The 10590-nt window shown below is 43.9% G+C and overlaps 1 long non-coding RNA gene across 2 annotated transcripts; it reads left to right on the forward strand.

Moving 5' to 3' along the window:
* Positions 1–367: 367 nt before the first annotated feature.
* Positions 368–6887, forward strand: LOC131898115 (uncharacterized). 2 transcript variants are annotated; one of them, XR_009375849.1, is made up of 3 exons: positions 368–529; positions 2984–3064; positions 6144–6887. It is a non-coding gene; the product is annotated as an uncharacterized LOC131898115 (long non-coding RNA). The 2 variants fall into 2 exon arrangements; XR_009375850.1 differs by having other exon boundaries at positions 2992–3064.
* Positions 6888–10590: the final 3703 nt, after the last annotated feature.

Here is a 10590-nt window from a genome sequence, read left to right on the forward strand (position 1 = left end):
TCAGGTCCTCAGGCTTGTGTGGCAAGCACTTCAAGCACTGAGCGATCTCTCCAGCCCCAAATTTTTCTTTTTAAAATTAAGAAACTTTCTTTAGTTAGGCCATTTTTAGTTTCACAAACACACAAAGAGACCTGTGTAAAAAATACAGAGCGTTTATATAAACTCTTTTATACACAGTTGCACACAGGTATGGTGTGGATATACAAATACAATGCACACATACACATACACATGCACACACACACACTCATGTGTACATGTGTATACTGCCCATTTTCAGCACCCTGCACTTAGGAGGAGGTGGCTGCAGTTGATGACTTATATGACACATGGTCACCTGGGATCCATGGTTTCTCCTCATAGGTGCTCATCCTGGCTCCCTTAGGAAGGTGACACTCACTTGTGCTTTCTCTACCTAATGGCTGGCATGAGGAGATGCCCTCAGAAGATCTGGGTCGAGTCTCCATCTCATCCACGTGATTGCACTTGATGATGGCTTATCATAAAGGGACTGCCTTAAGACAATGAGGTAATTATGTCTCCATTCCAAATCCTGATCTTCTGGATCCAGGCACAGAGATGCTCAGTGTAGCAAGTTAGTTGCCTGAAAGAGGCAGGCGAGTGAAAGAGCAGACACTGGCCAAAAGCTAAGGTGAGGTTCAAGATCTGGACCTCCCCTCATCTTCTACAGTTCCCCCAGATCAAATCTTCTAACCACTTAAAATCCTTTTCAGAAGTTTCTCCTTTCACAGACCCTTCGGTCGCTTGACCAGTTGACAATGAAGTCATGCATGGAAGCAAGTAGGTTTTAAACCATCTTTTTAAAAATTGAATTTGTGAGTACCGAAATACATTTCTCATGGCATCAGAGCCTGGGAGAACCTGCCGGATGTGCAGCCGGGATTTGCAAGAGGCTTTAGTTTTCCGAAGTGGCATCCATTTCCCACAGCATCCATGTGGAAAAAAAGTGATCATGAATGTGACCTTTCTCTTTATGGTTGTGCCTTCAAGAGCCAATTTGACTGACACACCGTGAATATTCAATAGATCTAAGTTAATTGAATTAGTAATTGAATTTTATAGAATAATCCCCAAACTCTTACAGGAGCTGAAATATAACACTCTTAGCTTTTTTTTTCCAGGTTCCCCTTTTTGTTGTTGTTTAAAAATGTGGCAAACCTCAGGAGTTAACAGCACAGACTAATCTCACAGAGGATTTGGGTTCACTTCCCAGCACCCACATAGTGGCTCACAACTGTTTGTAATTCCAGTTCCAGGGGATACATCGCCCTCTACTGGCCTTGTCAGGTATTAGGCACCCACCGGGTGCATATATATATATACATGCACACATGCAGGCCAATATTCACACACATAAAATAAGAAAACTAAAAAACAAAAAACAAAACAAAACAAAAAACTAAATAAAAATTAATGTGGTAAATCCTTGATCACTTCTTCCCCTGTCCCCTTCCCCTCTCTCCCTTCCCCCCTTTTCTTTTCTTTCCATTTCTCCTTTGGGGACCTCCACCTAGGTCACATTGGGATTTGTGGCTTCAGTGCTGAAAGGGATTTTAACACTAGCCCATATCTAATAAAACAGAGATTTGATTAAAGACATTTTAATATAGGCTTAAGCTGGAGGATCAAGAGAAAAAGAGGCACCCAGGAAAAAAGCAAGGTACACTTGAGAGCCTGGATGTGGACATCTCACACAGGGGTATCAGGAATTCTATTACAGCCAGCATATACGAGACTTTGGTGGTGTTTAAAGTGACTATCTTAACACTGGGAGGTTTCTGAGGGGCACCTCATGGAGTTTCAACAGATAGGGTCTATCCCTTGGAAATTGAGTGGATATAGGAAGGTAGGCTGTCTTTACTGTAAAAGATCTTGTTTTAGACTCTGGATAAATGAGTGAGACCTTACTCAAGGTCATATACATTCAAGCTTCAGGCCCAGCTCATTGCTATTTTAACATAAAATGTCTATATATGAAGGGGCCATTAATGTCAGCAGCCCTCACAGTGATTGTTGTTAATAGTCTTGGATGTCCCTGCTTCTCAGCTGGAGGGGGGCTTCCGTTAGACCTGAAGGTGGCTGGGTAGTTCTACCTTCTCATGCCTCCCTAAGTCCCCAAATCTTGCAATCCTGCCTTAGTTTATACCCTCTGACTTCAATCCCTTGATCTAGAGCATTGTTGAAGGCCAGAAGTTCAGCTCATAAAGTCTTTGATGTTCCACCAGTGTGTGGTGTTTTCAAGCCAACATTGGATTTCTATGGTGGTTTGAATGAAAACTGTTCCCCAACATCTCAGGTGCTTGAACAGCTAGTTCCCAGACAATGGGGGATGTTGCAGGGAGTTTAGTTGGTGCAGCCTTGCTGGAGAAGGTGTATCACTGGATTTAAGAGTGTAACATCTCACCCCACTTCCAGTTCCCGCTCTCTGACTCGTGCTTGTGGTGAGTTGGGAGTGCTCAGTGCTCAGTGCTCAGCTTCCTGTTCTTGCCATCATTCTGCCATGACTTCTGCCATGATGGACTCTAACCCTTCAGAACTGTAATCCCCAATAAACTCTTCTATAAGCCGCCTTAGTCATGGTGTCTTATCACAGCAACAAGCTCTGAAGGTCAGAATGTGTAGACATACCAAGTTGCAGTCATTAGGTGACATCCTTAGGAATACCATTCATGTATTTTGAGCTTTAAGACAGTGTCTCTCATTGGCTTGGAGCTCACCAATCAGATACATGGTCTATGGGATTGTGCCTCTTTCTGGACGTTAGAGGGGAGAATTCACTTCCTTAGGTGTTCTAGTCCCAGCAGCCTGTGATTCTGGGCTGCTGGACCCCTCCACTTGCAGAGCTGGTTACCTCCCAGTCATATTTCTGAGGTGTGTGTAGTTTTTTTGTTTGTTTGTTTGCTTGTTTTTTAACTTGTGGGTTTTTTGTTTGTTTTTTAACTTGTTTTTCCTCTTTTCTGAGTCTTACAGCTACTAAGGATTTTCGATTACATCAGGGTCACATGAAATAAAGGATAAACCTGGAAGAAATCTCCATCTCCAGGTCAGTTGATCAAGACCTTAATTCTACCTGAAAATTTGACGCCTCTTTTCCATATAAGACAACATTGTCCCCAAGGCTCAGCTGAGACGCTAGGGGCAAGGATGTGGTCAGCTGTGCTAGCCCATCATGGGACCCAGGCATTAGACTGAGGAGAGAGTAAGAAAGAGGAATTATTGTCCCCAAAGAAAGTCATGTTGAATAAGGTGACTGTGTTTGGGATGAACTCAGAACGAAGTTGTGGAGCTTAAGTTTGTCAACGACTTATAAAAGAAAATTTACTTTCTGAGCTGAGAAACCCCAGTGAAGCCAGGATCTCTTCATCAATTGTTCCAAGCACCAGCGCCGGCAACTTTATTCACTGATGGTCACAACATGTGTTGCAGAAATGAAAATGAAATTAACATTACAAATAAATCAGGGGCGATTTGCATCACAAAGGGTGTCACCTTGGGACTTCAGTGCAGTCAACCGATTTAATTGAATATGAATCATCCAGTGCCAACTGTTTCTCTGTCCCCAAGTTTCTGGTCCCTAGCTCTGTGCTAGGGATGTGAAGGGATGGAAACCTCACTTGGCTTCTGCTCCGAGCTCTTTGAGAGAATAGGCAGTGTCTTCTAATGAGAAGTGCTTCCAAGGATAGGTGTGGGGGGCTCCCTAACATGACAGGATGGAGACATGTTCCTGTCAAAAGGCCTGAGAGGCCTCTGTGGGAATGTGCCTAGCTTGTGAGGGCCAATGGAGGTTATAGGACAACCTTAGGTGTCATACTGGGGAATACCATCCATGTCCTTTGAGATTCAAGATGGTGTCTCTCATTGGCTGGGAACTCACCAATTAGGCTGCAGTGAGCTCCAGGGATCCTTTGTCTCCACCTCCCTAGTGCTGGGATAATCAGCATGTCACTTCACACCCACATTTTTATGTGGGTTCTGGAGATCAAACTCAGATCCTCATTCTTTACAGCAGACACTACTGACTGGGATATCTCCCCAGTCCCCTGTTGAGATGTCAAGGGATGAATGAGTAGAAGTCCCAGATGTGGACCAAGGAGGGGAGAGTGTCTAGTCACAGAACAGCATGTACAAGCCTCTGTGGCACAGAGAGCATGGTGAACATCGTGGAAGTATTTATGTATGAAAGTCCGTGTACTTGAAACCATGAAATAAGATGGAGACAAGGGGCGCTAAGGTCCTAGACTATGCCAGGCATCATAGGCTTTGAGTGGGGGGACACTGTCATCATTCAAAGATCAAAAGTGAGAGTCTGAGGCTACACAAATGTGTAGATGATGGGCTCCAACTGTAGCTAGAAATGATCACAGCTATAGAAAGCAGATGAGAGTGGGGTCCCACGGCTGTGAGGTGTAGACTCACATCATCTGTTGGTCTGCAGAGTCAGGAGCAGCACTTGGCAGCAGGAGGCAATGCTGTGAGCATCCTCCAGTGTTGATTGGAAAGAAGGCATTGTTTACGATGATGCCATTGCAGAACCAGTGGATTGCAATTAGATGTGCAAATATTAAAACTGTGCCCAGGTCAAGCTTTAGAATTAGGATGGGTAACCGCAGTGCCCGCCAGGTGCAGGGAGGTAGGGATAGGCAGGCTTAGATGTCACATATGCAAGGGAGGAACCTGCTTGCTTATCACAGAATTGTGTGGTTCTAGAATCAGATACTCTGAGGGGTTTTTTAAAAAATCTTTTACTTATTTTTTTTTTTTTTTTTTTTAGTTTTTCAAGACAGGGTTTCTCTGTGCAGACTTATTCTTTGACAGTTTCATACACATATGCAATGTATCATGATCGTACCCACCCAACAGCCTCCTTCTGGAAACCTATCAACACATCATCCTCCCACCTTCCCTCCCTCTCTCCATCTCTCTCTTCATCTCTCTCTCTCTCTCTCTCTCTCTCTCTCTCTCTCTCTCTCTCTCTCTCTCTTTCTCTCTCTCTCCCTCCCTCCCTCCCTGCCTCCCTCTCCTCCCTCCCTCCCTCCTTCCCTCCTTCCTTCCCTTCTTTCCCTTCCTTCCTTCCTTCCTTCCTTCCTTCCTTCCTTCCTTCCTTTCCTTCTTTCTTTTCTTCTTCCCTGCTTCCTACTAAGTCCGATTGCCTGCTGGGATGTTGACCGACCTTGTTGACTTGATCTCGGGCAGGTAACCCTAGCTGCAGTGAGCTCATGAGTGTAACGGCCCGATCAGGTCCAGAAGACGACATTTCACAGCTCTCCTCCCCCTCCTCTGGCTCTTACAGTCTTTCTGTTCCATCTTCCTGGATGGTCAGTGAGCCGTGTGTGTGTGTGTGTGTGTGTGTGTGTGTGTGTGTGTGTGTGTGTGTATGTGTGTGTGTGTGTGTGTGTGTGTGTGTATCTGGTTGATATGAATGTCTCATGTATGACCGAGCACTCAACGGTCATGACTCTCAGTCCTTTGGTCACTCAGGAGGCTCTGTATGGCCACTGCCACAAAGAGGTGTTACTCAGCGTTGGACCATCCATGATACAATACCTACAGGTCAGACAAGATGCAGTCATTGGTGAAACAGTGTCATGAAAGTTATGGGGGTAACCAACCACTGTCTGCTTGGCTCTGAGGCCTGCTTAATGGAGGCAACTCTGGTACTGCACACCTGGTCAAAAGCCCATAGCTTGAGAGGTCATGGGCTCTGCGGAAGAGGGGAATCCATTACTGTTTTTTTTTGTTGTTGTTATTTTTTTTCTAAATGGTATCCAACTTCCTTCCATCTGTTTATAGTTATACCCATAGATTAATGCTGCTCTTAGCCTTAACTAGACATTGTGACATCTTTTTTAAAGAGATGCCAGGAATCTAGAATTTGACTGGCCATGACTTCAATTTCATTTTTTTTTATTGTTTTGCAGATTAACATCGAAGGAAGTAAAGAGATTCAGAACTAGGCCTGTGGGAATCAATATAACTTTATAGACATGAAGCTAAAACTTCAGACTTGGCGTGGAATCAGAGCTGTACAGAAGAGTTCTGTGTCCTGTGCCCAGGGGCTGGTAGTCCAGTGTCTATTGTTAATGCTTAGGGTCTTTAACAATTCTCCCTGCTCCATTCCACAGTGGTGGACTCTTGCTGCTTAACACATGGACCTCACATCTGAGCCGGGAGGCATAGAAGAATGAACCTGCTTAATTGATCGTAAACCACAGCCCACACAGCGTCCTAGTGTATTAGGAACATTATCAGCCTAATACACATGGCTGTCTTCACCCCTTCTGCTGATGTCTTAACTATGAGGAATTTAAACCCCAGCTTTCAATTACAAATTGAGAGAGGAAGCCAGGGGCAGGGGAAGTGAGTAGAAGCCCATCTCCCGAGAAGCTGGAAGCATGATCTGGTAAATGACAGCCAGCCGGACGGGCCTCCATTAAGCTAATGAGATGCTTGGAGTTAGAGATGTGAACTGAGTTTCTAAATGGCCTAAGTCCCGGGCATTGGAGAAGACACCAGATCATTGTAATGTTTCCTGTGGGGACTAGTGATTTTAAATAGACTCATGAAGGCCACTGATTCAATTGACAATATAATGAAAAGGAGAAAAAAAAAGTCAACTTATATTCGAAGGTACTTAGGGCTTCCACAAACAGAAAAAAGCCATGGGTTTCTTCAGCTCCAAGTTCTGCTAGAATTTATCAGTTCCAGCTGGTAACATGCTCAGAGAAAGGAAGGGGTATGTTTCACTGTAGAGGGGGCAGAGCAAAGGGCAGGACCACTATGGGGAAAGCACTTTGTCTTAAAAAAAAATGTTAGTTCTTTGAGAATTTCATGCAGTGTGATTTGATCATATTCATCCCATCATCCCCTCCCAGGTTCATCATCCCACTCATCTTTGTCTTTTTTCCCCTTTTTTACGCATCAAGTCCAATTTGTGCTACCCAAATACTCTTGAATGTGTCAGCCTCCCACAGCCACATCCTTAAAGAAAACTGACTCTCCCCAGAGTTATCGACTGGGAATAGCTACTCACAAATAATGTGAGTCTTGTGGGGCTGAAGAGACAACTCAGCAGTTAAGAGCACTGGCTATTCTTGTAGAGGACCTGGGTTCTCCACCACCATATGCTAGCTCCCAACCATTTGTTAACTCCAGCTTCTGAAGACCTAATGCCCTCTTCTGGGCAATGTGGGCACTGCACACTCACATAAACACACCTTTAAAAAATGAAAGAAAGAGGGTATTCATAGGATGAGGACTCCCATGAAGTCTGCCGATTGAACTCTTTCAAAGGTAGAGAGGGATGAGTAGAAATTTGGCTTGATGTGGCATAGTCTTGAACCCACACAGCAATAGGGTCTAAGAGAGATGTTGGTTGAGCAAGGGAGTTTGTTAGAATGCTCTGGCATGCGTGTCCAACCTACAGCCCATGGGACGTATGTTGCTAAGGGTAAGCCAAACAAAACTTTTAAACATAATTAAAAACATTACCAGGAGCCGGGCGGTGGTGGCGCACACCTTTAATCCCAGCACTCGGGAGGCAGAGCCAGGCGGATCTCTGTGAGTTCGAGGCCGGCCTGGGCTACCAAGTGAGTTCTAGGAAAGGCACAAAGCTACACAGAGAAACCCTGTCTTGAAAAACCAAAAAAAAAAACAAAAAAACAAAAACAAAAACAAAAAACCAAAAAAACAAAAAAACAAACAAACAAAAAAAACCCAAAAAAACATTACCAGGGTATTTTTTTTTTTTGAGACAGGGTTTCTCTGTGTAGTTTTGGTGCCTGTCCTGGATATCTCGCTCTGTAGACCAGGCTGGCCTCAAACTCACAGAGTTCTGCCTGGCTCTGCCTCCCAAGTGCTGGGATCAAAGGTGTGTGCCACCACCGCCTGGTGGTATTTTTGTTGGAATTTTTCCCCTCAATTTTTTACTGGTTGAGTGTCAACTTTAGATTACATCCTGTCACAGCCTCAGAAGGTTGGGCACACTTGCAGAAGATAATGGGGTGAACTGGGAAACTTACATTCTGTCTACAAAGCAACATCAGGTCTGGACCTTGGATAATTATTTCCTTGTAGAAATAACAGACTATTGTGGATCGTACAAGGCCCACCTGGGAACTGCACTTATCAAAGGGCCAAAAGTTTTTAAAAACTCACTCCCTAAGACCTGGAGGATAATTGGAGATGTTGAAGGAAAGAAGGACAGGATGTGAGATGGAGTTTAAAAAAAAAAGAAAGAAAAACGTGTTAGAATTCCATTGTTCAATTTATTTCCTCTCTGAGAATTCAATCTAACAGCTGGAATGAGGGCCAGACCGAAGCCCAGGAAAAAAGATAAGATAAAGGATTAGATGGGATCCTTCCTGCTTAAAAAAAAATCCTACCAGCAGATAGAGCAATTTCGTTTCCATCACTCACCACCATCTTATTTAAAGATTTCCCTTCTGGTCTCCCTCCTTTATATGTCTCTCAGTAAATTGAAGATAGGAAAACCAAATTTGATGCCTACTCCTGCCCCTAATGAGCAGTATCTGGTCAGGGTGGCACCTGAGCTCCTTTTTCACCCAGTCACACATGATCAATTTTTATGTGATTGGGCCATTTCAATGAAAGTCATACAATCTCCATGCGAGTCTTGAACCGCGAGAATTTCCTCTTGCTGGGTGACATGGATGGCCCATACAAGGAACATCAGAGTCAGTAGACTTGAAGACTCAAAATTCTCCAGGCCAGGTTCTCTGTTCCCCTGGTGCAGCATTCTGGGCATTTCCTGCATCCTTATGTAGGCAATAGATGCTGCAGCTGTGTATGGTGTTGTACTGAGATCTAACATCTGCAGGGACAGGTAAAGGGATCTATTTCCAAGGATCTCTAGTTCTCTATGAAAAGACATCCATCCTGAGAACTTACCAGCAAGTTTTTCTTCTTCTCCTTAGTAAATTTCAAGTCACCTGGCTAGGTGTGGACCAAAAGAACGCCAAGTGGCACACACCTTTAATCCCAGCACTTGGGAGGCAGAGCCATGTGGATGGATCTCTGTGACTTTGAGGCCAGCCTGGTCTACAGAGCAAGATCCAGGACAGGCACCAAAACTACACAGAGAAACCCTGTCTCGAAAAACAAAAAACAAAACAAAACAAAAAACAAAAAAACAAAAACAAACAGAAAGTGCCCATGGGAACTACTTCTCACATGTGATGGTAGTTTTGCTCTTCATCAGCCTGACCGAAATTATAGTCAAATGGAAACTTCAACTGAGTAATTGCTTCTATTAGATTGGTCTGGAGTCAGCCCACTTTGGGTAGTTCTACTTCTAGACAGATGGTTCTTGGTGATATGAGACAACAGCCTGAGCAAACCATGAGTAACAAGTCAATAAGCAGTGTTCTTCCATGGTCTCTGCTTCAGTTCCAGCCCTGAGATCCTGCCTCAGTTTCCATTAATGATGGAGTATAAACTGCAAGCTTGTATAAACTCTTTCCTCCTCTAACTGCTTTTGGCTCTTGTATTTATCACAGCAACGGACAGCAAACTAATACATCATTACATTGGTTAGGTCTATTCTAATAAAGAATGAGCTTATCTCAAACCTCATGGTTCTGTGCGAGGGTAGACATCAGAGTAGGATTTGAATTCTATTGAGTGACCAGGGTGGTGGTGGGGTAAGCTTATTGGGCAGATGATTGACAAAAACCAACCACAGGCTTGGTTTACTGTGTTCACTGGAGTCTCTGGGACACACTCTACACATGTGCAGGTGAATTCCTGTCACAGATTTGAACTTTTCACAAGACGTGTACAAATGATCTTGTAGGACCATTCAGTCCATTGGATCAATTCAATATAGAGGTTTTTTTTTGTTTTGTTTTGTTTTTAGATTTATTTTGTGTGTGTGTGTGTGTGTGTGTGTGTGTGTGTGTGTGTGTGTGAGTGCAGTGTCCTCAGTGGCCAGAAGAAGCCATTGGATCCCCTGGAACTGGAGTTATAGGGGTTTGTGAGCTTCCCAGGGTGGTGGGGGCTGGCAACTAAAATCCAGTCCTTTGCAAGAACAACAAACAGCTGAGTCTTCTCTCTGGCACCTGCATTTGGCTTTACTAAACCAGTTGTAATTAAGCAATCTTAATTAGTGCTTTAGTACAGGGCTCTATAATATTAGGAAAAAATAAAAATCTTTATTTTTGTTTGAGGTCTGCTTTGCAAAGGGGTCAAAGGGCCATAAGGACACTTAAGGGGAGAGAACAGGAGATGTGACAGAATGGTACTTTTCCAAACATTCCTCTGTTGTGTACATTGTACTGCATACTTACTCCTCTGCCACTGGGAATGTCCCCCAGGAGTAACACTGAGAAACTCTTTGGGAAAGATCCTTCCCTGCGTGTCTGTGGCATGGCTTCTAGGTCGAGACTGAAGTGCAAACAAAAAGGCATCGATAGTAGGATGACATTTGAAGTGTTCTTTTTCCAGACTATGTCCTTGCGTCTCACGGACTTGTCCTCCTTGGGGGCATTTTGGATTCTCTGGAATGCTCATTATTTTGCAGAGAAATATTCATTCATTTTTTTAAAAAAAAAT

Source organism: Peromyscus eremicus, chromosome 23 (assembly GCF_949786415.1).
Source record: "Peromyscus eremicus chromosome 23, PerEre_H2_v1, whole genome shotgun sequence".
In the NCBI taxonomy this organism is placed as follows: domain Eukaryota; kingdom Metazoa; phylum Chordata; class Mammalia; order Rodentia; family Cricetidae; genus Peromyscus; species Peromyscus eremicus.